Source organism: Manis javanica, chromosome 5 (genome assembly GCF_040802235.1).
Source record: "Manis javanica isolate MJ-LG chromosome 5, MJ_LKY, whole genome shotgun sequence".
Taxonomy (NCBI): domain Eukaryota; kingdom Metazoa; phylum Chordata; class Mammalia; order Pholidota; family Manidae; genus Manis; species Manis javanica.
Genome location: NC_133160.1, coordinates 12,739,672 through 12,767,008, shown reverse-complemented (window position 1 = coordinate 12,767,008; position 27,337 = coordinate 12,739,672). Strand labels below are relative to the sequence as shown.

Genomic DNA, 27,337 nt, shown 5'->3' with positions numbered 1-27,337 from the left:
GACTGGAGAATTCAGGGTATGGGGAGGCGTTCCCGTGGCCTTCCTTGGGGACTGTGCCCTCATTAACTGTCCACGAGGTTTCCTCTTCTGCCACCCTCAGCCCAGCTCACCTCTCTGTTTTGAAAGTCGGGCCACACCTTGGCTGACGTCTGGCGTGGTGCTGTCCCTTAGGACAAAAGGACCAGGACTCACTTCTGAGTGGTTCTGAAATCGGCTTGCTCCCAGGATCTGTGCCCTGCAGCTGTGGTGACCTGCGCCTGGGTGGGGTGGGCATCTCCCAGGCGGGAGGTCTGCTCCTGGTATTGCCACCTTCTTTCCTCACAAGAACTGTGTGATCCAGGGACTGTGTGATCCAGGGGAGTGTGGACCTGGCTGGAGAGGTTAATTCAGACAACTAGAATCTGCAGCCCAGGACCCAGCTGTCTCTTTGATTCACCGTCCCCTACATCAGCAGTCTCACGGTGGGGTCCCTGGACCAGCGCACCAGTGTCACCTGCGTACTTGATAGAAATGCAAATTCATGGGCTCCTTCCCAGACCTTCTGAACCAGAAACCCTGGGAGTGCGCCTAGCAGCTGTTGGGTTTAACCAGCCCTCTAGGTGAGCTAATGGCGTGTCTGAGAACCACTGCTGGAAAATCTGGCTTGGGGGTCTGTACACTGCTGAGGGCCTGAGACAGATGGACAGTGAAGGACCAGTCAGTTTTGCAGTAACCTGAGGGTTCTGAACAGACACCAAGAAATCTCCCAGAACCTTTAGAGAAGACTCAGTCCTCAAGTGCTCCAGGCTGTTGTAGCTCTTGGGGACGTGCCACTCTGCTAAATGCTGTGAAGGATGTGTTGCATGAAACCCCACATGGGATTTGGAAATAAAACTGTTTGAGGTTTGTGTTCCAGCTGCTTCACTTACTGTCCATGAGACTTTACCTCCAGTCTTAATTTTCTTCTGGGTTAAAATGGGATGGTTAATATTGACTTTAAAGGAGATCTTTGAGAATAAATAATATTCTTAATAAAGAGAACAACGATAAAGGCAATTAACACTTCCCAGGTGCTTAGTGAATGCCAGGACCTGTGTGGAGTGCTTTACAGGTGTTACCTTATTCAATCCTCAGAACAACCTTGAGACAGGTTTTAGGAATAACTTCATTTTGCAGATAGGGAAACTGAGTCTGAGAGGCTCGTTATTTTGCCCATGGAGACTCAGGGGCAAAGCTGGAATTTGAACTCATCTGTCTTCATTCAGACTTGGGCTCTTACTGCTATGTCTTCAGATCCACCATCTGCCCTTAGCCTGCACGCATATACCAAATGTTATAAGAATTCATTCTCATCCCTTCCAGTGTCCTGGGTTTGTCTCGCTGATGGTGGTTGGCCAGGGCACATGCAAATTCGAGGAGCTTCTGGAAACAGCTCTTTTAACATTTAGATGCCTTTTTTCAGCGAACTTTATTCTGACGAAAAAACCCGTGCCCTTACCCTGTTGTGCAACCTGTGGGTCCACAGCTGAGCTGCTCTGTCACTTGACTTTCTCTAGAGGCAAATGCATAGCTGACTCCAGAACAAGTGCAATAGGGTCTCAGCCCGAGTGGGTTTCCCTCAAGTTTTTGCTTCCGCCAGAAGTGAGCACAAACCTACCCCAAACCCAGTAAAGCAACCCTCCGTACTAGGTTCTCACCTGTAGTGCACATCCTTCGTGCAGCACCCGGTCACCGAGCAACGCTTCGACCTGGAGGCTCCAGGGTTACCTGCAGCGCAGCTGGAGACAGGGGAGCTGGCGAACAAGGAGGAAGGACTGCACATGCGCAGAAGGAGCCGCAAAGGACCGGTTCCCTGGGTTCTCCCGCTGTAATCCATCAAGTTCGCGACTGCCGGTGTCTCCACGTCTCCTTGCTTAGGGAAGGTCGTAAGAATTCCTGCCTTATTTGGTGTGCTGGGTTATTTGTCCAAAATCATCTCTACCTTTGTTTGGAGCCCTGGTGCCCCTCCCTAACCTCCAGGATTAGGGTCTGAACCTGGCTCCGCCTACAGTCATCATCCCTGTAGATTCAAAGCTACCTTAAGAAGGAAAGATCTAGGTCTGAAAGCATAAAAATTTAACTGAAGTACTAGAAAATAAAGCCCAGCACTAGAGTAAGATTGTATAAAAACTTCCACCACCAGCAAGTTTTCTCGAGGAATGTCAACACCATCGACCACCTAAAACTGGATTTCAAAAGCAACTAACTAAAATTGCAGGTAAAACAGAATAAATACACATAAATCAAAGGAAGATTTGACCAAAGGAGAGCACTCAAAAAACTCCCCTCCTGGAGATGACCTTTCAGGTGATATGTTTATTTAAAGTTCAATATGTTATTTCGATCTTTTCATTAAACACGTAGTTAGCAATTTTCTTATCCTTGTTACCTTTTTATTTGGAAGGTTCTCAAACTTACAGAAAAGTTGCAGGAATGACTCATTTCAAGTGAACGCCTGTAAACTGTTTACTCAGATTCACCAGTTGTTGGTATTTTGCCACATTTGCACTCTCTCAATTCCCCTCTCTCTCTCTCCTCATCCACCTCACCATATGAGAGTAGGCTATAAACATAAATTGTCACCCCTAAAACTTTAGCATATGTCTCCTAAGAACAGGGCATTCTTTTATGCAACCGCCATGCAACTATCAAATCTAAAAACTGAACATTTATATATTATCTAATATATAAATTTATATAAACCACATTTATGTTTATTATTATATAAATCCATTGTCTCAATATCTCTGTAACTTTTTTTTCTGACCCAGGATCCAATTCAGTATCATTCATCACATCCAGTTGTCATATCATTTAGACTCCTTTAATCTAGCTCCTCAGCCTTTCTCTGTCTTTCATGGCATTGATAATTTTAAGGAGGACAGACCAATTGTTCTGAAGAATGTTCCTTCATTTGGCTTTGTCTGATAGCTTCCTCATGATTAGATTCAGATGATAAATTTCTGGGCAGAAATCCTACATAAGGGATATTATGTTCTTAATACATCACACCAGATCAGTTTTATAGACATGATATTAGTGTGTCTCATTTTTGGTAATATGAACATTGGTCCCATAATTAAGATGATGTACAGGTCAATATACTCTTATATCAATTCTTTCTCCTATGACAATGATAGTAATAGGAAAAAAAATCCATTCACAGTAGCATGAGCATTCATTATTTTGGACTGGGTTAACAAGACTGGGCAGAGCTTACCCAAAAGAAACTATTACACCCTACTGTGTGACATTAAAGATGAGAATGTAAATGGTGTCGTTTTCCTGGATGGAAAGATTCAACATTCTTTAACAAAATTCCAGTCAAAATCTCAATAAGTTGCGTGATGTGGTTTCTTTTTGTATGTTTTATTTTATTGTACTTAACAGAACACATTTAAATTTCATTTGGAAGAACAAAAAACCCTAGGAAAAAAGCCAGGACTTAAAAAAAAAAAAAACCACACTGTTTTCTATCAGATATGTTAATATAATAGTCAAAAGTTACCTGTGGCTCCTTAGAAGGACAGGTACCAAGCCAAGAGTTTGTGTATGAATTTAGAGTATGATGAAGGTGGAATTTGCATGTCGGGCACTGTGGGAGGAGGGGAGAAATGAGGTAGTCAAGAAGTCATGTCAGGAAACCAGAGGCAGTGGGGAGAGAGGGGAAGATTCTGTCTTTAGTGCACACACACTTTACTAACACAGAAATTTCATGCAGACTCTTGATTTAACACTCTAACAGTAAGACACCAAGTACCTAGAGAAAATATAAAAGAATTTTCTCATTTAATCTCTGGGTAGGGAGGGCAAACTGTCAAACCATGAAAGAAATGACTGCTGAATTTTACTCCAGAAAAATTTTAGACCTTACTTTCAGAAAAAAAATCAAGCAAACACACTTAGAAAATATATTTGTTAAGTATATGAAAGAAATTGTTTATTGACTTCATTTAATGATCTCTAACACATTTATAAGAGGATCATACTACCATAAAAATGATCTATGGGTCTGAAGGGGCAAGTAATAAAAGGGAAAATGCAAATAAGGAATAAATATGTGCAAGCCACCCATAAACTACAAATAAAAAATGCAAATGTTTAAATACTTTTTTTTGCCTTATAGTTGGCAAATATTATAAAGAAAAATGATATCCAGGGTGGGCATAAGTTTGGGGAAATGTTTATTGTCATAAATTTCTACTTAGAATGTAATTTATAAAACAATTTGGAATATAATTTATAAAACCATTTGGAAATTTAAAAGGAGTGTGCACCTTAATGTAGCAATTCTATTACTAGAAATCTAAGGAAATAAATTGTCCAAAGATACAGGTATAAGCACATTTTTTACAATTTATGTTAATAGCAACACAAAGTCAAAAATCTAAATGTAAAAAAAGCTTGTAGGAATTCATAAGGTGGAGTATTAGGTAACCATCAAAAATTATAATGCAGAGCTATCTTAATTGACATGGGGAAGTTTCCAATATATTTTTAAATAAAATGCTCTTTACACAAGAATATAAAGCAATGATCTATTTTTTTGTAAAAAAAATCATACATGGCTCCAAAGGGTATAAAGACAAATGTAAAAAGCAAATACAGGAACACAATTGAACCAAAAAATTAAAAATTACTTTACTCTCATTCATAACAATAGAGCAGTTTATACAATAATTTGTTTATAAATACCTGGAAAAACTCAAAACCTGCATCGTTGAATATTAACATCCCCACGGGAGTAGATGTAGAATAAGAATGCATTCTCAGGGAGCATAAATTTACATCCATTGTGGATTGTACCTAATGCTGCCTTTTTATTCTCTCAGTGTTGGCTCTGATGTTGCAGCGTTTCCCATGAAACTAAGTGCACAGTGAATTCTGGTGTTTGTTTAAGTGTCTTTGAGGTATATTGTAACACCTAATTTCCACTTCAAAGTAATTGGTCTTCATGGATTTTTAAGCCCCCTAAAAGCACTACCATTTAATGAATATTTGGATGGGATTCTAGTATTAAAAGATTAAAAACTTTAATAATAGAGAGTGTTAAAATAACTGCCAAAGTTACAATATCATTCAAAAGATTCTAAAGCATTAGTAACAATATGCTCATTCAAGGACACTAACAATTCTGGACGTGATTATTAAATGGGTAAATTTGAGTTTATTTGCTAAATTTGAGGTAAATCTCAGTACCATAAACATAGCTTACAATTAGTGCTATTTACTGCTTATTAGTTATGTGATTCCTTACAATTTGTAGAAATTTTAGAAAACTTGTATTATATTAAAATTTGAACCTAATATGAGACATTAGTATACTTGCTATAGTCTTCTTATAGATGTCCATTATCAATAATATATAGCATATCTTCTGTTCCTAGTTTGCTAAGGATTTTTTAAGTCATGAATTTAAAAAATTATGGATTTTGATTGTAACAGATGCATTTTCTACATCATTGATATGGTCTTTATCTTGTTAATATAGTTCATTTCAGTGTTAATTTTTTAAAGAGTTAAGTACTGCCTTACTGGACTAAATCCAACTTGGCCATGATATCTTACCTTTTACAAATATTGCTTTAAAAAAAGTTACATGAATCTATACACTCGTGGTAGCATGTCAAATACACTCATTACATGTCATATATACATGCCAAAATTCATCAAGCTGCACACTGAGATTTGTGCATTTTATTGTACATGCTTCAACAGTTTTTTAAAAATTCAAGTATCACTTTTTTGTATCTATATGAGATGATGAATGTTAACCAAATTAACTGTGATAATCATTTTAGAAGATACGAAAGTTAAGTCATTATGCTATATACTTCACACTAACACAGCTCTGTATGTTAACTTAGTCAATAAAACGGGGAAAAAAACACTGCCCAATTTTAGTTGCTAATATTTTGTTCAGAACTCTTATTCATGAATGAGATTGACTTTAATGTTTCATTCTTATAATATCCTTCTTTGTTTTTTTTTATTTTAATTTTTTAATTTTGATATCATTAATGCACAATTACTTGAACAACATTATGGTTACTAGACTCCCCCTATTATCAAGTCCCCCCCACATACCCCATTACAGTCACTGTCCACCAGTGTAGTAAGGTGCTATAGAATCATCACTTGTCTTCTCTGTACATACTGCCTTTCCCGTGTCCCCCACCCCCCACTACAGAATGTGTCCTTCTTTGGTTTCGATATGAAGATAATGCTGGCCAATGAATAAAGCTGGGGAATATTCACTTTTTAAAAATTTTCTAAAACAATTTCTGTCAGACTGGGTTACTTCTTCCTTACATATTTGGTAGAATAAATCAGTGATGGTATCTGGGCCCCTGCATTTAAAATTATGGATTCAACTTAGAAACAAGTTTAAATAAAGAATTAAAAAAACAATTTTAAATAAAGAAATAAAGGTTTTTCACTTCTTCTGTTGTCAATTTTGGTGACGTTTTCTAAGAATTCATCCATTTCATCTAAAAATACTGGCAGGGGATCCTCTCAGTTTCTCATCTAAATTCTGTTACTAAAAATATATGTAGTCCTAGACAATCTTACTCATTCTACTCTAATTTTATTGCTATTTAAGAAAAATCAAGATCTAGGTAACTTGCAGTTTACTCCAGTACTACCTTTCAGTGCTTCTATAGCTAAGAGGAAAAGCTTTGAAGGGGATTGAAGGGGAAAAAAGTCTATTAGGTAGGGTAATTCATATGGTATAGGACCAGCCCAGAATCTGGACAAAGAAAGCAGAAAATAGAGTCAGTACATATTTAGGGAGGAGTGGAGATGTATTTCATCTGCTGGGATTGGTGAGCTCTTATTCCAAGACCACGTCTCCTCCAACACCTTACAATGAAGTTATTTCCCTATGAAACCTGCCCCTTTGCCCTGGCTTACCTCTTCATTTCAAAGTTCACCCACAGCTTCCATTGTCACACAGTATCTGGTGGCCTGTGAACGTGGTGATACTATCCTAGCTTTGCTCACTACATGCAGGAGGCCCGGCTAACTAGGACCTACTCCTGCCAGGGATTCTTCTGCTCTGCCAAAGGTTTAGGGAGGGCACTCTCCAAGGTGCTTCTAGAACCATTTCCTTCTTTCTTCTCTGGAAGTGGTTCTTGTGGAGCTTGGACCTGGGCCTGGGGGTCAGATGAACTTGATTTATAACCTCTGACCTGGGCCACAAACTAAACTTCAGACTGGGCTACTGAAGACAGAGCCAGACTAGAGAGGTTAGGAGAGGCTCTGAATCCTCACTGTCTGACCCTTTGACCCATGATCACCTCCCTGGTGAGACTTCAACTCAGTGTTTTTTCCACAATTTTTTGGCAAGGTGTGTACATTGATGGCAAGATAAAAGGGTGCATATATTTTTTTCCTTATTTTAGGCATAAACATATATTGAAAAGATAATGGAATGTGGAGTAAAATACCTGAATTTCAACAATATGACTAGCTGTATGACTGCCCACTAGCTATATGATCTTCACTTCACCTGGATGAGCCTTAGGTTATTAAAATGAGGATTTAAACCCTAACCTCATGAATTGTGAAGGCCAAGATAGTTATGAACCTAAATAAAGAAGCTTGAAATAACAATACTAACACTGGTTGGATGTCTATGTCCTAATATTGAAATAACAATACTATGTCCTAATATGTACTGGGTCTATGTCTATGTCCTAATATGTACTGGGTGGTTGTGTAGAATCACCTGGGAGCCTTGTTAAACTGTGGATTTTTATTCAGTTGATGTGGAATTGAGCCAAGATTCTGCATCTCTAGCAATCTCTGGTGATGTTCTGGTCCTGAGCCACATTTTGAGTAGCAAGGTGCTAAATCTTTTCCTTCCTAATCTCATTTAATCCCCATTAACAACACCTTCATTTTTCAAAATAGGAAACTGAGAATTACACAGATAAAATAATTGTTCAAGGTCTGACAGCATCTCGGTGGCAGGTCTGGGACATTTCGTTCCTAAACCACAAGAGCACCAGCAGATGATCACTATCCTGGTTCTCAACAGGAAGCAGACAAAAAGTCGAGGACGTTTCCAGCTGCTTTCAAGTACTTCACTACCAGGCCCTCTGCATTTATGGAATCAATTCTGGGATGTTCATTCTTTTTCTTTATTTTTTTAAATTTGTGAAATAGAATACAGTTACGGAGAAGTGTGTAAAACAAATGTAATTTACTCTGATGATATAACCTCACCCACATCAAGAAACAGAATTCTTGTACATTTCCCTGGTCATAACTGACCTACAGAGTACACTTTCGGAGAAAGAAACAAAGGCGAATGAAGCCCACCCAGCTTCTCCCTCAGCTACATCTTGGCCAGACAGTCCTGTGTTCCCCAGTCCTTCCTGTTCCTACTATCGTCAGGACCAAAAGAGCCGAGCGCGCTGCAGGCAGGACTGGCCTTGATTGGGAAACGAGAAGATTCTGCGTGTGGTGATCTGGGCTCTATATAAGTGGGCTCAGATGGGTGCTGGGCTCCCTGGCTGTGCTGGGGCTGGCCTCCCAGAAAGGGTGAGTTCACGCTCTGTTCCACTGGAAAGCTGAGGAAGTTTTTGTTTCCGGCAGATCTGGGAGGTAGAGCTGAGCTTTGGCACTTGGGGAGAGGTCCCAAGTGCCCCAAATCCCAGCTGCAGCATCATGTGTGGGCTCTTTGTAGGGCCCAAGTCAAGGCTCGGAGGCCATTGCGTATTTCTGGTTTTTTCTGTGTGGTTGAGGTGGTAGCAATTTGGGGTGGGGATGGTGGGCTGGGGCATGTGGTCTCACTTTTGCCCTCAATTTTGAGGTGTGACTTCTCAGGAGTCTGAGAACAGGAGGAGGAGGAGAAGGAGAAAAATGCCTCTTTCATTTCTAAAGGTGATATCTCAGGTGAATTGCTTACTTCTGATTTTGTTCCTAGAATACCCATTTACAAGGCCTACGAATGTTTTGCTGTTTTGGGCTGTAAGGGAGAATCTGTTCTGGGCCTCTCCCCCAGCTTCCGATGCTCTGCTGGCCATTGTGTTCCTTGGTTTTTAGGATGCATCTCTGCCTTTATCTTCACACTGTGGCCCCCTGTGCTCTTCACATAGTTGTCCCTCTGCATGTCTGTCTCTGTGTCCAGGTTTCCCCCTTATAAGCCATTTTGGATTAGCTCACCCTAATCTCACTTTAACCTGATTGCCTCTGTAAAAATCCCCATTTTCAAGTATGGTCACATTCTGAGGTCCTAAGGGTTAGGACTTCAATGTATCCTTTTAGGGGGACCACTATGAGTCCTTAAGAGACCAATTTAAAGATATTATCAAAACTTATTTCTTCTGGTAGAAAAGTTCCATTTCTCTTGCATTTGTTGGCCATTTGATTTTTCAAGTCCAAGTTAACATCTGCCTTTGTTTTTGAAGGATATCTTTACAAGGTATAGAACTCTAAGTGCATGGCCTCAACTAAATGCCCTGTCACCCCATCCTCCCTGGGCACGCACATAGGCAGGGCTGGAATCCTTTCTTACCAGCACTGCGTGACCCCCTAAACTTCTGTTCCACTCGTATCCTGACAGCTGTTCTCACAAGTCTAGCTCTGTGAAGGCACAGTTCAGGTGTCAGCCAAGGACCCAAGTGCAATTTTCACACAGGTGTTTAGGGCTCCCTCTCTAGCACCCTGCCCTCCAAACCCCAGCTGTGCTGGAAGAAGGCTCCAGACTCTGATACCCTCTCCTTCCATTGAGCAAGACCACTGCTCTCTGCCTGGATTGTAGCCCCTGCACTGTGGCTCTAGAAATGCCACCAAAGAGAATACCAGGAAAACGTGCTTATGTTAAGGATCACAGCCCTGGATAAGTTGCTTTCCACTGTGTAAAAATAGTGGTTTGTATATTTATCTAGCTTTTTAAGTCCTTTTACAGTGAGAGGGAAACTCAGAGCAACTACTCCATCATGGCTAGAACCAAAGATGTCTGTCCTTTCATTTAAAATATAGTTCAAATTTACTTCATGTGGAAGGTATCCTGATACCTCAGCCCATATAATCTTCATCAATCCACACTGTATGGCATTTAACAGTGATCGTATTAATCAGAGTTCTTCAGAGAAACAGAACCAATAGGTGTGATTTATTATAAGGAATTGACTCCCATGATTATGAAGGCTGAGAAGGCCCCAGCTCTGTACACAGCAGGCTGGGGACCCAGGAAATCTGATGGTGTAGTTCTAGTTCTAGACCATGTCTGGAAGCCCAAGAACCAGGAGAGCCTATGGTATCAGCTCCAGCCCGCAGCCTTCAGTTCTGAGATTCAAGAAGAGTGATGTTTCAGTTTGAGTCTGAAGGCAGGAAAAGATCAGTGTCCCAGCCCAGCAGTCAGGCAGGGGAGTGCCCTTACTGTTCCACCTGGCTGGATTCTGACTTCATCCACAATCCTGCAGACGGCAGCTTTGCCCCGCTGACCCTCAGATAAGCACATACACTGAACGTATGTTTCTTTCGCTGTTACTTTTTTCATGAGGATAGGTAATTTTGCCTTTCCAAACTACAAGGACAAAGTCTGTTTCTTACAGTTTTCACTTTCTGTTATAGCTTTTGGCCACACATTCTAACATCCCTTATCTTCTGTCTGCCTCACTATTGTGTCCAACTTGAAAGATATCTACCAAGGGCCACACAGAAGCACATGTACATGTAAACTATAAATTGTTATTTCAGGAGTCAGTGAAATTTAGCGATGTGGTTGTGCTCTTTCCCCTGGACCAGTGGGCTCAGCTGAGCCCTGAAGAAAGACAGTTGTAGAAGGATGTAATGCTGCATAACTGTGATTACCTTGGGTCTTTGGGTAAGGAGAGCTTTCCTTGTTAGTTTACAACTGTCCATGGTGGAATTTTCCCTGAATACCTGCAAAGCCCCTGCAAAGGCTTGACTGGATTTCAGCCCAGTACTCCCCCAGGAAAGTACTGGAGCTGTGTGATGTTAGAGAGGGCATTTTCGTCTGGGGACAGCTCAACCTTCATATTCTCTGTTTTTCTCCAGACCATCACTCCTTCCTTAAAAACCCTGCTTCTCAGGTTACTGTGTGTCTATAAACATGTAGATGATCCTTTAAAAAGAAAGAAAAAACCAAAACAGTGCTTTGGAGGTTCCTGAGAGATTTTAAGAGATAATGAGATTCATTATCACCAAAAGTGAGGGTCTAGATTCTGTAATAACCACACATGGTCAAGGTTATTTATTTTTTCTTAGGACACTGGTCTCATAAGGCAGATGTGATATCCTCTCTGGAGCAAGGGAAGGATCCCTGGATGTTGCAGAGAAGGCTGACAAGTGCTCCATGCCCAGGTAATGGGCAGGCAACAAGCAGGTGGAAGCCATCACTGCTCACGTCTCACCTGGTGGGAGTAACCTGGACCCCTGAGGTGATGGGAGAGGAGCTCCCCCATGGGCTGCCAAAGAAATATTAGTTTTACTCCACATTTATCACTGTCCCTGGGCTCCTTTTTTTTCTCCCTCCTCTCTTAGAACACAAAATGGTGTGCTGGTAAAATTTTGAAATTTAAATTACCACATGAAAGGATAGAAGTATGAATAGGTGAACTGGTCAAATAATGTATCAGTGACTATAACGAATGAATGGGTCAGTTCAGAAAAGAGTCCTGTAAAGCCTTTTTCCTTTTTCCCCCAAGAAAGAGTTAAGGAGATGGATTTTTTTCTCTTTAGATTAGATTAAGATAATGTTAGACATAGAACAACCAGAATAGAATAACCAGAAAAAAAAAATCAAGTTTACCATCTACTTAGAGGTGACATGCCCATTACTAAAATAAAGTGGAGATTGCTGGAATGCAAGACCATTTAGGGATTTCAGAGAAACTTACGTAAATTCCAGTGCACAACAGAGAAGGCAGCTCATTCATAGAGTCCTGAAAGTTAAGCAACAAAAAGTTAAGAGTTGGGATAATTTTGGCTTGGACATTATTAGATCTGAAGAGTAGAATAAAATAGTAAAAGCATATGAGCTGTAGGCATTTTGTAAACTGGGCGTGGAGCCCAGGAACAAATTCAAAGGTTTTAGAAGAACTGTTCACAAGAATTCCAAGTAGCTCTGGTTCTTCTTCTTTAAAAACTTAATAACCTGGCCCAAATTCCTCTCCCATCCCCAAGCTAATTCACCTAGACAGAGAGTCATCTTCTGAACTTTCCCTTTTAGTCCATTAGTGTATTTGTCTTTCTTCCTTATCCTTTCATTCTTGGTGCATTTCTGCATGTTTCATCTCAAATTGTCATTTTAATATTTACTGCAATATATTTTCCTAATTTTTTCACTGCCTTGTGGTTTGAGAAAACAAATGTTTGCTTTCTGTTTTGTTTTGTGGCTACCACATCCATTAAATATTTTTTGTTTTCTCGAACATCTTCACTATATTGTTTGTTTTTATATATAACCCACACATCTTGTCCCTATTGTGAAATCTCAAGTATATGATACAATAGTAACTGTAGCTATTATGCTGTATATTAGATCCCCAGAACTTATGGTATAAATGAAAATGTGTATCCTCTGACCAACATCATCTGGCTTCCTCCACCCCAAGCCATCCCTGGCAACTACCACTCTACTTGTTTCTATGAATTTTTTAAAGATTCCACACATAAGCCAAAGACAAATACTATGTAGTCTCATTTATTTCACTTAGTATAACGTCTTCCAGGTTCATCCATATCTCAAATGGAAAGATTTCCTTTTTTTTTAAATGGATGGATCATATTTCACCACATACATGTAGCACATTTTCTCTATCTGCTCATCCATTGACAGACACGAGGCTGTTTCTGTGTCTTGGTTACTGTGGATAATGCTACAGTGACCACAGAAGTGCAGATAGCTCTTCTAAGATGTGGATTTCATTTCTTTTGGATATATGCCCAGAAGTGAAATTGCTGAATCACTGTAGTTCCGTTTTCGATTTGTTGAGGCTCTTCAATCAAGACTTTGAAAGTATTACTCCATTTGTCATCTTGCCAAGATGCTGCCATTGAAAAGCTTAACATCACTCTGATTCTTAACATTATGAGTGATCCGTACCCTTTCTCTAAGAGCTTCTAGAATTTTCATTTTATTGTTCTCATAACTCATAATGTTTTTATGTGGTTTGGGTTTTCCTTTTCTATTTTGTTTGGCACTCAATAAGGCTTCCCTATTTGCAGTCTTTCCTCTGTAATTCTGGGACATTATCAAGTTATTTTTGTTTTCTAAGTCTTATCAAGGTATAACTGACTTAAGCTGCACATAAAGTGTACAATTTGATAAATTTTGACATATGTATACACGTAAAGCCATCCCCACAGTCAAGACAGTGAGCATAGTAATTATTTCCAGAAATTTCTTTGTGTCCCTTTTTCAGTCCTTCCCTCCTGACCCTCCTATCTCCTACCCTCACACCCAAGAAACTGATCTTTTTTTTGTCACTATAGGTTGCATTTTCTGGAGTTCGGGTCATGAAGTACATCCTTTTTTTTTTTTAGGGGATGGGGAGGTCTGGCTTCTTTAATTCAGCATAATTATTTTGAGATTCTCCCATGCTGTGCGTATACAGTTCATTCTTCTGTATTGTTGAATAGTAATCCATGATATAGATAAGATTTGCTTATTCATCTTTTCATGGGCACTTGGGTTGTTTCAGTTTTGGGCTACCACAAATAAAGCTGTGATAAACACTTGTGTATAAGTCACTCATGTACGTATTTCCTTTTCATCTGGGGTAAACACCCAGGAGTAGAATGATGGGGTGATATGGTATGCGTTTAGCATTTTAAGGAACTATCAGACTGTTTCCCAAATGTAAAGCTTTACATTCCCACTAGCAAAAGTTCCACTTCCTCCCCATCCTTGCCAAGACTTGATATGGTCAGTCTTTTTAATATAGCCATTCTAATAGGTGGTAGTAGTATCTCATTGTGGTCTTAATTTGCATTTCCTAATAACTAATGATGTTCAACATGTCTTCACGTGCACACTTGCCAACAATATAATCTCCTTCAGTGAAGTGCTGGTTCACAGCTTTTGCCATTTTTAAATGTGTTTGTTTTTTATTGTTTTTAGTTTGTTATGTATTCTAGATATAAATTCTTCAACAGATCCATGTTTTGTAATGACTTTTCCTTATCTGTGGCTTGTCTTTTTATTCACTTAAAACTTCTGCTTTTCAAAAGATAATGTTAAGTTCTGAAGCCCAATTTATGAAAATATTTTCTGGATTATGCTTTTGGTGTTCTATCTACTAGGTCTCTGCCTAATCAAAGATCACATTGATTTTTCTTCATATTTTCTTTTGGAAGCTTTACAGCTTTAAGCTTTACAATTAGGACTATGATCCATTTTTAGTTAATTATTAAATATTGTTTAAGGTATATGTAACTCAAAGGATCAACCAATTACTCTTAGGCTGATAACAGAAAAACAATGGTCTCCCTCCTTTTTTCTACCTTTTCTCTACTCAATTTGTCTGTCTAGAGAAGCCACTTAGCTTTGGTAAGGAACAGCAGAGAGTTATCTCCATTTTATTGAATAATTTATTTTTACTGTTTTTTCTTATCTACCTTAGATATTGACTCTCTCCATTATACATATGCCCCCTCTCAGCCCCCCAGTGTGCTATATAATCATTTCTTGCTAAATGGATATTCAGTATCTATGCAATTATGATTGACTTTATATGACTAGTATTAGTTGCATGTTGAGGCATGCTGTGTTGAACAACTTGTACTTTTTCCTGGGTTCACAATTCCTTCAGCTTTTTTCTTTTTATCTACAGATCATTAATTCATCTCCCAAATCTCTAGAAAAACTAAAAATCTCTTGGTACATTAAATACATCAAGTGCTCTAACAATTTTCCTTTGAGACTTCTTGCATGAACTCCCCATTTTTGGACATTTTCTGTTGACTTCATACAATTCTCCTCACTCATCTTTTCAGTGTAGTTATATTATGATTTCAGCTACTTCATGGCCACTATTTAAGTAATAAAACATCATATTTCCCCCCCTCAACAACAGATAGCATTTCTTAACTTGCCACTATAAGGACCTCACATCACTACCTTTCCACTTACTAACTTCTTTCCTGCTTTACATTCCCCTCCCCACTTGTCAAGTTTACTTTCACATTGTCAACCTTGATAACATTCTGTGACAATAACCATATTTCCTTAAAAGATGAAAATGATAAACTGTATTTACATTATTATGATTATTTAAATATTATTCATTAAATAGCCAAATGCTGTGGATTTCCTTGTCGTTGGCTCCAAAAGTTTGATGCACATGACATTCATAGGAAAGCATTGACATGAAGTCTACTTTTCTACAGGATATTTAAACAGGGTCCACCTTTTTATACTTCTACCATCTATTCAAAATCCTGTAGCATTCTATAATTTATATTTGGAGGATCACTGTTTTGTAGTTTTAATTATTCTTTTTTCACTTAGAGTGAAAACACTGCATTACCTAAGCCCCTTCGTCAAAAAATCAGTTGTGTGTTCAGACTATTCTCCTAATACTCTTTGAATGGCTATAGACTCTGTAGTTATGTCACCCCTTTCATTCCTGACATGGTAATTTGTGTCTTTTTCTTTTTTTTCTTGATGAGTCTGGTGATGCTTATGAATTTTATTAATCTTCTTAAAGAACCAGCTTGTTTCCCCCCTGTATCTTCTATTTCATTGATTTCTGCTTTGAGTTTATTATTTCCTTCTGCTTAGTTTGGTTTAATTTGCTCTTCTCTTAAAATTAAGGTGGAAGCAGAGGTGATTGATTTGAGACCTTTCTTCTTTCTAACATGGCACTTAGTGCTATGAATTTTACTCAAATACTGCTTTAGCGGCATCCTGCAAATTCTTATATATTGTGTCTTTATTTTCATTAAGCTCAAATACCTTTTAATTAGTCTTTTCATTTCTTACTTGATCTGATTAGTTAGAAGTGTATTATTTAGTTTGAAAGTATTTGAGGATTTTTCTTAGTTCTAGTTCTACTGTGGTGGGAAAACATACTTTGTATAACTTGAGTTCTTTTAAAATTTGTTAAGACTTGTTTTGTCCCCAGAATGTGGTCCAATTTGGGAAATACTTCCTTGTGCACTTGAGCATGTGTATTCTGTTGAGTGGAGTGTTCCCTAATGAGTAATTAGACCTTGTCAGTTGATACTATTGCTCAAATCTATCATATATTTGCTGGTAGTATGCCTACTTCTCTAATCAATATTGAGAGAAGGGTACTAATCTCCAACCATAATTGTTAATTTATCTATTTCTCCTTGATATTCTATTTGAAGCTCTGTAGGTGCATAAACATTTAAGATTGCTATGCTTTTGATTAAGTGATCTCTTTATTATTATGAAATCAATTTATTTATCCCTGGAAGTATTTATTGCTCTGAGATCTGTTTTGTTTGATGTTAACATAGCCACTCTAGCTTTCTTTTGACTGGTTGCATGGTGTACATATTTTTCATTCTTTTACTCTTTAAAACCTATTTGTGTCTTTATATTTAAAGTGCATTTCTTGTAGAGAACATATAATTTGATTTTGCTTTCTATCCAATCTTGACAATACCTACATTTCAATTGGGGTGTTTATATCAGTGGTTCTCAATGAAGGTAGAGAAGATTTTGTCCCTCTGGGACATCTGGCAATGTCTGGTGACATATTTGGTGGTCACAACTAAGGATGGGAGTGTGCTACTGGTACCCAAGGGGTAGAGGCCAGGCATTCTATTAAACATCCTACATGGACAAGACAGCCCCCACAATAAAGAATTATCTAGTATAAATAGTCAGTATTAACCAGATTGAGAAACAGATTTATACAATTTACATTTAATGTGATTATTGATATAGTCAGGTTTGAACCTACCTTCTTGATATCAGTTAGTCATGTCTGTTCTTTGTTTTCCTTTTTTGCCCTCTTAAAAAAAATTTTTTTTAGGACTCCATTTTATCTCCTTTGTTGGCTTATTAGCTATAACTGTCATTTGAGTTCACAGTATCCATCTTTAACACTATAGTTCTTATACTTACCTTCACCTAGCCCTTATGCTGTTGCCATGCGCTGTACTTACACATCTGTTATAAGCCCCATAATACATTGTTATTGCTTGTGTCTAATCAGCCAAAACTCTTTGAAAGGTACAGTAATTTAAAACACCTTAGACATATTTACCATGTAGTTACAATTTCTGATATTCTTCATTCTTTTGTGCAAATTTCCATCTGGTAGCCTTTTCCTTCTGCCTTCAGGGACTTCTTTTAAAATCACTTGTAGCAATGGTCTGCTGGGGATGAATTCTTTCAGCTTTTGTATGTCTGAAAATATCTTTTTTTTTTTTTTTGCTGGGCATAGGATTCTGGTGATAAGTTCTTTTCTTTTCTTTTTTCTTTTAGGACTTTGCTCCACTATTCTTTTGCTTGCAGTGTTTCCAGTGAGAACCTGATAACCCATATCTTTTCTCCATGTAGAAAGTGCTTTTTCCACCCTGGTTTGGTTGATTTTATAGTTTTACTTATCACTGATTTTTTTTTTTTTTGCAAACAATTTGACTATGATGTGCTTTGATGTAATTCGCTTCATGTTTCCCATGCTATGGTTTGTTGGGCCTTTCGGATCTGTGAATTTATAGTTTGGTTTGGAAATTTTTGGGCATTATTTCTTTAAATATTTTTCTGGTACTTCCTTCTCCCTTTTTTCTCTCAAGATTCCAGTTGCCCATATATTAAGCCATTTGAAGTTGGCAAATCTCCTAATTGTCTTTCCTTCTATAGGACTTATATTACTCCTGACTGTGCTAACTTTTGAGTTATATATTCCATATCTTTAGTCTCTTTACCTAGAGTTCTCCAACCAGGTTTTTTCCCTGTTACTGTTTTAGTCCTTGGCTATATAATTTTGTTACTAATGTGAACTATTAAGTTTATCTAAACATTGCATCTTCAAACCAATTATTTCTACTTTGTTCTTTTATTATGACTTCATTCTTTGCTGCATGACTTATTCATCTTTCAGAAAATATTATTCCTACACATTTTAAACTATTCCTCTGTATCCATGCATTTTCTAAACATTTCAGAAGCATCTTAAGGTCTCTCCCATCTTATCAACAATAAAATTTTTGAATTTATTAACCTATCTATAATATACATCCTATAGAAATGCTCAAAATTAATTTTTTCTCTAGCAATTAACCAATCTTTATTTAGCTTTCTTAATTACAAAAAAAAAAATGCTGGAACTTATGGCCCCACAGTTTGACAAGAAATTTGATAGTGCCTAGGGTTATCAAGATACTAGAAAATGATGTGCTCATATACTATAAGAACTTGAGTGTGGTGTGTAGATTTAAAAATGGGACTCCCTTTCATTTCTAGAATCTATGCCTAGAATATATTTCCACAAATTAACAAAGACATATATAAGATTATTCTTAGTGTTCTTAGCAATAGGAAAAATAAATACAACTCAAATGTCCACATAAAGCATTGGCTCTATGACCCTGTCTTACAGTGAAATATTACATAGCAATAAAATTGATGACAGATTTATATTTACTCATACAACAGCCCCTAATTTTCTTGTTTCAAGGAAAGTATTTAACGTATAATCACTTTTATAAATTGCTGTATCTATAGAGATATTTTAAAGGATCTTAAATGAGTGAAAATAAACCTTTCATCCGTGCTTAGAATTTCACATGATTCTATTTAGATTCTTTAAGCTTTTCTGTTTTGGTAATTAAAATTTCAATGACTCATTCTTTTTACAGTCACAGTTAGAAGTATTTCAAATTTAGAGAAATTCTTCATTGGCCACACATTGATCCCTAAAATTATTTCTGTACTTGGAGAAAATTTCTGACCCCCTACAAACTCCTACTTCTCATCCTCTCTAAAGTCTCCAGTCACTGAACCCTTCTGTTCCCCCACCCCACTAATTATCTTGATGTTTGTTGCAGTGCCAGGATTTAATTTTATTTTTCTCATATTGTTTTCCTAATAGCGTGTCAACCAGCACTGGTGAATTGTCATGCCCTTAATGAATTTGCGAATGCCTTCAGACAAAGCTCTCACCATGCTAAATATCAAAAACTTTGTGCTTTTGTTCAATGTTATGAGTGTGATGACTGCGGCATGGCTTTTAGCCATATCTCACAGCTTATTAGACACCAGAGAATTCACAAGGTAGAGGAACCCCGCAAATACGGTAAAAATGCAAAGGCCTTTAGGCATCGTTCATCATTTACAACACTCCAAAAATTTATATTCTAGAGAAACACTTTGAAAGTAACTAATGTGGCAAAACCTTTAACAGAACTTCAAAGTTAATTCAACATCAGGGCACACACAGTGGACTGAAACCATACAAATGTGATGTGTGTGAGAAGGCCTTTAGGTTTCTCTCATCCTTTAATACTCATCAGAGGTTTCATGTGGGTAAGAGACAAAAGCAAACTCACCCTCAAAAAATTCCTACTCAAAACAAAGTCTTTGCCTGTAAGTTTGGTGGAAAGGCCTTTTGTAGTTTTTCAGAAAAAACTGAACACCAGAAAATTCACATTAGAAAGAAAAATTACACATGTAATTATGGCAAAAAGGACTTTAGCCCATACTCACAATTTATCCTGCATCAAAGGGTTCATACTGGAGAGAGACCCTACAAATGTAATGATTGTGAAAAATCCTTTAAAAGCAGCTCAAATCTTAATAAACATCAGAAAATTCATACTGGAGACAAGCCCTTTTCATGCAATGAATGAAAAGACCTTTACCCAGCTCACAGATCTTAATCGCCATCAACAAATCCACAGTGGAGAGAAACTTTACATATGTAGTAATTGTAAAAAGACCTTTGTCCGTTTCTCAGATTTAACTCGACATCAAAGAACTCATACTGGAGAGAGACCCTACCAATGTAATGTTTGTGAAAAAACCTTTAAACATCATTCAAAAGTTATTAAACATCAGAAAACAACACCCAGTTTCTTCTTTGGGTGTCAATCTCTTTCTGCTTCCTCAGATTACAGTGCCTGCCATAGAGCTAAGCTGTTGTGTGGTTCCCCAGAGGTGGCCTTCCTTGTCCTGTGTGGAAGGTATTGTGAATCCCATTACAATCAGCCAAGTCAGGTTCTGCCCAGGAGACCCTTACAGGTCAGGCTATACCTTACGAGGCAGCCCATTCTGAGGTTTCCATGATGAGTTTAATTAGTCATCACCAGCAGACCAAAATCCTCTGATTACCATCTGCTCTAAAGATTGTTATGATCACTGGGTCCATTTTATCTCCAAAGATTAAGCGTGCTACCTGGCTTCCACCACTCTTAAGATCCTATTATTTCCATTTTAAGGATCTGTTTTCCGGGGCCAGTTTTGGTACCTATTACAGAATCAGTCCTATTAAGAAACAGTGTATTCAAAAGGAAAGAAAGAAAATTTAACGAAGAGAGTCTTTACAAAGCATGGGCAGGGTTGGGGGAAACAAGGCGTGGTGGAGCACGCAGAGCTTGCAGCGGAGGGAAGCCCTGCCCATCCCAAACCCCGAAGGGGGTGTGTGTGTGGTGACTTTGTGAAGGGTTCACTTGGCTTGGTGAGCTCTGTTCCCAGAACTCCCTTCCCTGTATGTTTCCAGTGACGGGGCCACAAAGGACATTTTTGTGTGAAACGTAGAGGGAGACGTGAAATAGTCTTAGTCCATTTGGGCTGCTGTAACCAAAGACTTGTGTTCTAGGCCACAGAAACTTCTTTCTCACAGTTTTAGAGGTCAGAAAGTCCAAGATCAAGGCCCCAGCACGGTCACGTTCTGGTGAAGGCTCTTCCTGGTTCACAGCCAGCGCCCTCCCAGTGTCCTCCCGTGGTGGAAGGTGTGAGGGTGCTCTGTGGGGTCTCTTATGACACTATCTCAAATCACCTCCCAAAGGCCCTCGCTCCTAGTAACATCACTTTTGGGGGTTAGGATTCAACGTATCAATTTTGAGGTGACACACAAGGACCACAGAAACTGTCACTTCGCTTTTATGCTGAGAAGGGCTTCTGTAACTCACACGTTTTGCATCTGCTCGCTCTCCTCGTTGGCATGGTCAGCACAGGCCTGCAGCTGCTGCCTTCCCCGGGACGCTTCTCCCTTGAGCTACTGTGCCACTCCTCTTACCTTTGGTACAACTCAAGAGAGTTGTTTTCAGTGCGTCTCCTCCCATAGTTCTGGAAACCACTCCATTTTTACTGTGGGTGCCTGTGGCACCGAGCCTGTATGAGAGCCCCAGCAGCCCCTACCTCCCAGTGTTCATGCCCTTGTGTGGTCCCCTGCACACAGTATCAGGCTGGGTCTGCATGACCGAATACAGAGACTTCCAAAGCTAGGTTACCAGGGAGGCTGTGGCTTCTGCGTTGCTCTCTTGGCTCTCCTCCTGGGGGATGCCAGTTGCCATGTTGTGAGGATATAAAGCCCTGTGGGGAGTGCATGTAAGAGAGCCTCTGTGGGAGTGGATCCTTCAGCCCCAGTCAAGTCTTGATCAACATTTGACGGCAAACTCATGAAGGACCTGAAGCTAGAGCCACCAGGCTAAGTTATCTGCAGACTCTGAAGACACAGAAACTAAGTGAGATAATAAAGGGTTGTTGCTATCTTTAAGTTGCTAAGTTTTGGGCTAATTTGTTATACAGCAATAGATAATACCTTCTGATATGTGTCGACTTGTGTCTCCCCAAAATTCACATTGAATTCCTAAATCCCAGTACCTTAGGATGTGACCTTATTTCGAAATAGGTTGTTGCAGATTTAATTAGTTAAGATGAAGTCATACTGGAGTAGAATGAGCCTCAATCCAATATGACTAGTACCTTTATTAAAGGGGAGAATTTGGACACAGACATACATGTGAGAATGCCATGTGAAGACTGAAGTTATGCAGACAGAACTGCCAGAAGGTAGGAGAGGCCTGAAACAGATTCTTCTCTAGAACCTTCAGAAGGGGGCAGTCCTGCCAACACCTTATCCTCAGACTTCTAGCCTGCATAACTGTGATACAATAGATTTCTGTTGTTCTAAACCACCCAGCTGGGGTGCTTTGTTACTGCAGCTCTAGAAAACTAACACACCCTGTACGCAAGGTTTTATTTTTCTTTGGTTACTTTTAAGATTTTCTCTTCATTAAATTGGTCTTGATTTTTATGTGTCTTGAAATTTGATCTTGACATGCCTTGTGGTTTGTTTTTATTCTGCTTGGGGTCGGTGAATTTCTTGGATTTGTGGGTTTAAGTTTTTCATCAGAATTGAAAAAAATTCTTCCTGACATGCATAGCTTTTCCATCAGCATAATACTGAAGACAAACAATAAAGAAAAACAACACAGTAATGGGCAGAATCCTGTTTTGCCATATAAACCAAAGCAAATGGGCAAGCAGAAGACACAACTGGAGAGTGAATATAGACCATTAGCCCACAAAATTTCTGAGCAATGCAAATCCACCAGTTTCATTTAAAATGAATAATGAATTTTACAAGAACAACAAAAAAGAATTCAAACTGAGGGATGATTGTAGACAAATTTGGTGTAAAAAGTTTTAATTTCATCAATAAAGAATATAATTTGAAAATGAAAGAATAAAATTTCATTCATAATAGCAACCACACCTTGAAGCGACTATGAATAAGTTTCACAGGAAAAAAGAAAGACTGGTAAACATACACATAGAAACATTTACACATACACATATATTCATAGATATAATACATGTATAAATACATATACATACACATTTATACGTATGTATCCCAATTTTACCTGTTAGATAAACCCACTTCATTTTCCCTGGGGCAGAATGCACAGTGAGGCAGAGAGGCTGGGAATGGGATAGGGAAAAATCCTACCGTGGAAATCAGGATTTGAAGGGAATGCGTTTCCTGCTGACTTAACAGCGATTCAGCTCGATTACATATATATGTATAATGTATTTTAAATTGGCACTACAGAGACCCTTTTTTCTCAGAATTTGGTAAGTGAATTCTAAAGTACACTTCTATGAACATGTTTATTAAAAAAAAAAAAGGGAAAACATGTTACCACTGGATGAATGGATATTGGCGAATACTAACACCAGGGAGACAAACACTTGCTGGGTTCAAATACCATCTGAGTTCTCTCATTGCCTAATCTGCTTATCTGTGCATTTTTTCCCCTACTGCAACTACTGTTTTCTTCTCCTGGCTGCTGGAATCTTCAGGATCACATATGAGCTATCCCCCATATACTGTCAAACTGTTAACAATGTGGAGAGGAGTTGATTAACTTAATGTTTTTTTCATTATTTTAAAAGGGAGGCACACCTGGCATTTTGAATCATTAATGTTTTCATGGTTCACACTGAATTTTATACCACATTTATTAAACACACTCTATCTCTTTCCTGTATGAGTTCTCTAATGTTATAAGGGTTAAGGGTAGAAAATTTTCTCACATTAATTGCATTTGCAAGATTTCACTCTGTGCATTTTTATAGTTTTAGCATTGTGTAAATAATATGACTTGCTGTTTTGTTGGTCATGACTTTGTTCTAATTTACTTAAGCATTTTCTAATGTAAAAGGAAGTTTGGTTTGTGGCAAAATGTTTTCTTGCATTAATTATATTCATAGGGTTTCTCCCTGTATTTTCTAATGTTCAGTGAGAGTCCACAGCCAATGGTAGGTTTTTCCACATCTGCTGGAAGTTCATAGGGTTTCTTTCCTGTGTGAATTCTCTGATGTACTGATGGCTGAAGGACTTCCCACAATCATTAGTCATATGGCCTCTCCCAGTGGGAGTGCGCTGATGTTCAATGAAGGAGAACTTCTGGCAGAGAGTCTTCCCACATTCATTATATTCATGGGAGAGAACACACTCTCCCATGTGTGTTCTCTGATGTTGGGTGAAGGCTGCCTTCTGGCAGTAGGTCCTCCCACATTCACTACATTCATAAGGTCTCTCCCATATGGTTCTTTCATCCTCAACGAGTGTGTTTTTGCTGACGGCAAACCCATGTTCATTACACTCATGAACATTCTCCTTTGCGTGCATTCTCATGGTCACTGTGGTTTGACTTCACCATCAGTGTTCTACCACATTTATTAAACACTCTATGTTCCTCTCCTGTGTGAGTTCTCTGATGTATAGTGAGTGTAAACTTATGGCAGAAAACTTTTCCACATTTGTAACACATGTAAGACTGCTCTCCTCTATGGGTTACCTGATGTGCAGTAAGGGCTGATTTAGTACATTAAAATTTTCCACGTTGACTGCACTCAGGGTTTTTTTCCTGTGAGTTCTCCGATGCACACAGAGGGCTGACTGACAGAGGTTTTCCTACATTCATGACACTCATAGGGTTTCTCCCCCGTGTGAGATGGCCGGCTGGCATCTGGACATCTGGTTTGGAGCTCAAAGAGAGACAGGCGATCAAAAGTACTGGAAGACATACATAACAAGGCAGGTCTCTATGAACCAATACGGAGGGATTTTCAGACTATAATGTTAAGTGAAAGAAGCAAAGTGCAAAAGAATGCTAGTATGCTATGAAATTTAAATTGGCACTACAGAGACCCTTTTTTCTCAGAATTTGTTAAGTGAATTCTAAAGTACACTTCTATGAACATGTTTATTAAAAAAAAGAAGGGAAAACATGTTACCACTGGTAGAATAGGGATGAATGGATACTGGCGAATACTAACACCAGGGAGTTAAGAAAATACACATGTAACTGCTCATGTGTAAGAAAACGAAAATAGGATACACCAGGAACCAATGCAATGGGTTCCCTTTAGGGCACAAGTGGGATAGAGAGGGTCGGGCAATGGGAACAGGACAGAATGGGTGGGGGAGTGGCACTTCCCTATATCTTTCCATACAGTTCTGACCCTTAGAACTGTGGCAATGTCACATACCCCCAAAATAAATAATTAAAATCAGCCAGGAGGTGGAAGGGGAATACCAAATAGAAGACAAACAGTAACAAACGAACCGGACTGTATTAAAGTTAAATAACTACAAGCAAGAGATGAGGAAGAAAAGAACTAACCAAGTAACTGGAGGAGAGTATTTCAACTACATCCCGTAAGGCTCCAGATAAGGACTGCACAGTGACAGTCCAGTTAGGAAACGTGCTTTTCACAGGGGATGTGGATCTGTGATTCTTAACCACCACGTGTGTATACTTGGATGAGCAAATAATACAATGTAGATCATGAGAGCCAGGGTTCCCTGTGAGGCAAAGGAATTATAAATGAGGAAAAGGGAAGGCTAGAATGACCCCAACAAAGCTACCAGCCAGGGGAGACTAAGAATGTCTAGTCCTAGATCGCAGGAGGCTAAGGAGACATGACAACCAAATGTACTGTGGAATCCTAGGTTAGATTAGCAGGATAACTGGCAAAATGTGAGTAAGATAGAAAACAGGATTGTGTTCATGTTAATTCCCTGGTTTTTTGATTGCTGTACTATGGTTTTCAAAGACAAGGGGAAGCTAGGTGAAAGTGATGTGTGCACTGTGTATGATTTTTCTAATTCTTTTCTAAGTCTACAATTATTTCAAAAGAAAGTAGTGGGAAATGGAGCACCTTCTCCACTTCTGCAGATGCTCATATACTACATCTGCTTCAGGACCACTGTATGCTTTCAGTTTTTCCTTTTTTGCTCCTGATGTATATCGTCAAACTAACACATCATCAGACAACTTAATCACACCCTTCCTCCGATCATCACTTAACTGTTTCCTGCATGTAAAACTAGAAGTAGTCACCTTATCCATATTATTTCCTCCATGAATTACTTCCTCCAAAGAGGTCCGACCTTCCTGAAGATAAGCAGTATCTTGTGATTATAGGCATAACACTGGACAGATACTAGCAAGAATGACTGGCAAAGTATTAGAAGCAAAAGGCGGGTGAGAGCCAGACAAGTGGGGAGCCTGCACTAGGGAGTCCTTTACTAATGCAGACACAGCTGTACTTAAAAGCACAAGGTCTAAAGTTCACTTTGTGAGAAACTGAATGGTGTTTATAACAAAAGAAAAAGAAGGCCAATCTCTTTACTCAGGTCAACTCTGCAAGCAACTTGGTAAGGGTATCATCATCCATTCAGGGCAGAGGGCACTTCCCTATGAGGCAAATATTCCTATGCGCATTTTACAGGTGAGAAAACAGGATTAGTCTTACACGTCCAGGGATGCAGTGCGGTAATGCGGCAGGACCTGATTTGAATCCAAACTCCACGATCTCAAAACCCCATGCAATGGACAAACATCTCCGCCCCCCACCCTCAAATCCCTCAACTGAAATCTCTCCCAGTCAAATCCGATCCTGGCATCCCCTTCAGCTGCAGCTCGCACCTTTCTTATAATAAGTCCTTAGTATAAAATAACGAATATAATGATAATATAATCATTTCTTATAATAAATATTTGTACTCTGCCCTGCTCTCTGTACTTTTCAACCCAGCCTGGCAGGTTGCAGGTGCAAGAGTATCAGCGGACCTTCTGGAATCAGATTTTAGCCATTCGGATGCACAAACCTTTCACGTTCACAGAACACCTTCTTCAGGCAAGAAGGTCTGCAGGGAGAGCCCGTTCCGAGGCCTGCAGGTCTGGGGCTCTGCCCGGCCCTCGCTGCCTTTCTCCCTGACCTTCGGAAACCCGCTTCGGGGCCTCGCTCCGGAGGGATGCGGGGAAGGCGCACGTCCCCGCTCCGCGGACCGAGGCTCCGCCCGGCCCCTCCTTCCCTCCTGTTCCCGAGGCCTCGGAGCTCCCCGCCAGCCCTTCCTCTAACTTGGGGGTGCACCCCCTTCTCTTCCAATTCGCAGTGGAGCCTGGCGACCGCAGTCACGAGGGCCTCCCCGGGTGCAGACTCCGGACCAGGAAGGGCCGGGAAACCGGGGGCTGAGCCGGCTCCGCACAGGCGTAGAAGAGGCCTGAGGGCTGCCGCCCAAGTCCCCGGAGGGGGCGGTGGCCTCGTTTCCGGACTACGTTCCCCATCAGGCCCCGCAGCCGCTGCCCTCGGCGGAAGCGGCTTTCGGAGAGCTCGTCCTGTAATACCGGGCTTGGTTGATTGCCCTGAACCGTTAATACAAAAAGAAAAGTTGAATCTTAACTTCACTGAAGACTGTAGGTGAGAGAAGATGACAGACTATGAAATGTGCAGCAAAATGCTAATGGTTCCAAAATCTTTATCGTTACGAACCCGGAGCCGTCTATCTTGTTCTTGCTACTGTTTTTCCCACTCAACAACCGGAAACACCCTGGGAAT

General features: G+C 39.4%; 1 long non-coding RNA gene across 2 annotated transcripts; it reads right to left on the bottom strand.

Annotated features, from left to right (window-relative positions):
• Window positions 1-117: 117 nt before the first annotated feature.
• Window positions 118-27,028, bottom strand: LOC118970225 (uncharacterized). Of its 2 annotated transcripts, XR_012131301.1 has the most exons (5): window positions 26,607-27,028; window positions 11,895-11,939; window positions 3,527-3,613; window positions 1,677-1,891; window positions 118-372 (listed from the first exon to the last, which is right to left on the bottom strand). It is a non-coding gene; the product is annotated as an uncharacterized lncRNA (long non-coding RNA). The 2 variants fall into 2 exon arrangements; XR_005058016.2 differs by lacking the exons at window positions 118-372; window positions 1,677-1,891; window positions 3,527-3,613 and adding an exon at window positions 10,134-10,317.
• Window positions 27,029-27,337: the final 309 nt, after the last annotated feature.